The sequence below is a fragment of the Anolis carolinensis genome, chromosome 6 (assembly GCF_035594765.1).
Source record: "Anolis carolinensis isolate JA03-04 chromosome 6, rAnoCar3.1.pri, whole genome shotgun sequence".
NCBI lineage: Eukaryota > Metazoa > Chordata > Lepidosauria > Squamata > Dactyloidae > Anolis > Anolis carolinensis.
Window position 1 is genome coordinate 75227298 of NC_085846.1, and position 3262 is coordinate 75230559.

Consider the following 3262-nt stretch of genomic DNA (forward strand, 5'->3'; position numbering starts at 1 on the left):
CTAGCTCACCAGAGGGAGAAGTGGGCGGAGCCAAGAAAAGGAAAAAGTGCAAGTTTTTAAAAAGAAGCCGTGAGTGCGTGGCTGGAGGCTTTTCAGTCAAGAAGGGCTGAAGGGAGACTAAAGGGAGCCTAGTCAAGATCTCTAGTTGGGAAGGACTAGTGATCAGGAATTTGATCGGTAATAGATCAAATTAAAGGCTTTTATTGTAGTTGGACATTGTTCACTAAGGAGCTCAGCTGAGGTTAGAGTTCACTACAATTTATATCATCAGTAGGAGAGTGAGAGTGGAATTACACCAGAGACTACTGGTGCGGTAGTTATAAGAGTTATTAAACCACTTGTTTATCTAAAGTTCCATAAGTAAATCAATCAACCTGCAACCATAAGCTTTGTATGCAATCAACTTGTTTTTCTTTGTTAACAACTGACTCATTTCATCTCATCTGCATCTGTGGAGCCAAATCTCATCGGTGATAATTCAAAAGCCTCACGTTGGTGGCAGTTACCTGAATAAATCACCTAATTTGGGGAAGAGTAATAGTCACAGTTACCTCAGAAAGGGAACAACACAGAAATCCCTAACTACAGAAACAGAGGCTGGGATCTTGAAATAAAGATCACCCCCTGTAATCCTTCCCCTCATATAAAAGTGGGATTGAGTCTTCGTAATTAGATTAAACCATGCCAATTGAAGTAACGTCTGCGCACCCTGCTTTCCCCCATTTTCCTTAGTTTGAAGATGAATTCTGTGCTCTGTTTTCATGAGCTGTAGAAATTGAGTTCCACCGGGAGTGCCCTCGTGTCACGAGATGGCCTCCTTGAGACTCATTTCCGAAGCGCATGGAAAAGACGCCTTCAATCCATGGGATGAGGTCCCTAGAGAGGGTTGGATGGCCATTTTCACCACATCGTAGCCCACCACTCAAACCACTGTACCATGCTGGCCAAGAACTTTCCCATGCCTTTAAAAATGGCAATATTTGGGTAGATAGGAAAAAAAATAGAATGTCATAACATTACGATGTCATTTTCTTTCAGAAAGACAAACTGATAACTGTAAAAATATAGGAAGTCATATCTACTCAGCATTAACCTTCCTCAGTCATAGCATATTGACCCATGTAGTTCAGAATTTTCTATTCTGCACTGACTGGCAGAAGCAATTCAACGTTTCAGACAGCAGTCTTTTACTACCTGATTTGGAGATGACACAAACTGAATCTGAGAATTTCTACCAGTGACTGATAATGTTATTTCTTTAGGCTACAACTTCCATAATCCCCTTAGTCAACACAATTACATAGTCTCAAAAAGTTACTTTCTTGAGCATCTACATAGAAAAATATGTGCTCTGCCACTGGTATATGGGATTTCCTTTTAATGTTCTTTAAACATTATCTTTTTTTAGAAAAGAACTTACAACGAATCTCCTCTGAGATCACAAAGGGGATTTGCATAAAAAGAAAATGACCTTTTTCTATATCACACAGAAACTGGGTGACCTAGAGAGAGGAAACCTAACACTTGGGGGACAACCTTGGGATTTAATTTCAAAAGACTTTGATCAAACTTTAATCAATGCAGTCTCTTTATCTCTCTGGAAATACATTCCAGGTTGAAATTTCATATTGTATCTTGCAGGTGTAGTATAGATCAACAGAGTATTTTTAAAGGCTTCTTCAGAAATCTGCATCTGCTGCTGGCCTGCAATACAGCTGGTCTATTGGAAGCTATTACAGGCTTATATATAGGCATATAGGGAAGTAAGGTGAAAGAGATTTTTGAAACCTCATGGTTTTTTTATGTTCTCCCCTCACACTTTCCTCCTTTTAACAGAACTACCAGCATAATTACCTTTCTGCCAAATAAAATAAAAAATATTTAAATTTAGAAGAAAAAGAATTGTTTTGAGTCCATCTACACCACACCAAAGCCACCGTACTGCTGTGGCTTTGGTGCCATCCTGTGGTCATTTTAATATTGTCTGATCATTGCTTGGCTTGCACATATCCTTTTTTAAAAAAAATTGCTATGGGTGAAAGGAAGAATATTATTACAATAAAGGTAGGAAGGGAAGTTTATATAAGACAATACAGTATTTAATAAGAAAATGTTTTGCAGTCACTTTGAAAGCCCTACATTCTGCTCCCTCACTGGACTTCAACCTGAAACAAAAAAAATAAACATGGAGCAAGAGCAAATCTGCAGAACATGGAGATAATGAGTTACATGCAAAGTAATTCTTTTTTGGTAATGACGCTGTAATAAAAATTACATTTTGACACCAATATGGCAAGTGGGAATGAAGCTCTCTTTTACTGGTGTAATGAACAACTTGTTAATTGTGTCTACATTGTACAATTACTGTAGTTAGAAAATACTTTAATTGCCATGGCTTAGTATTATGGAATAGTAGGAATTGTAGTTTGGTGCGCACCAGCACTTTTTGGTAGAGGAGTGTAAAGATCTTGTAAAACTAAAATTCCCATTCGGCATGGCACTTAAAGTGGTACTAGGTGCATTAATTCTATACTATAGATGCACCCCTAGTTACTTTTAAAGGAACCTTTTTAGATAGATTTGATGCCATCTTGTTATTAATCCTGTGGAAAAGTAATAGGAAGGTAATTAATAATGTACCGAGCAAGACAATTAGTCACTTTCCCAACAAAACACAATAACAAATTATTAACCACTCCCTCCCACTGGAAAGAGAACCAAATTACGTTCAACAAGTAGCATTCCAATATTTGGGAATCTGGGTTATTCCAAAATTATGCTTCTGAAAAATATGGTATGATCTTCAATAGAGTGGTTCGAAGTGGGTTATAACATCACTAAAACACATAATCATCTAAAACATTCTCTAAAATACACATATTAAAACATAGGTCTATAAAATACATATTTAAAAACACAGAACAAAGATTACACACAATGCACAAGTTTCATATTCATGGTTAAAACTGACTGGGTAGGTCTGGCAGAAGAGATGGGTCTACAAATGTGTTTTAAATTCCAACAGCTCATTTAGCTGTCGAATAATTTCCGGCAGGTCATTCCACATATGGAATGGAAATTGATTTTTTTCCCCAACAAGAGTATATTGCTGTAAGCAATGCCTATTGTAATGCAAAGTAGGTTCTTTTGGCTCAGTCTTGAGTGGACAAGATCTTCACAGAATGTCTACTCTCGGTGGAGATGAATATGGATGGAACAGGTTAGTTGATATAGAAGTTTCTGAGGTTTGGACTTTTCTTGG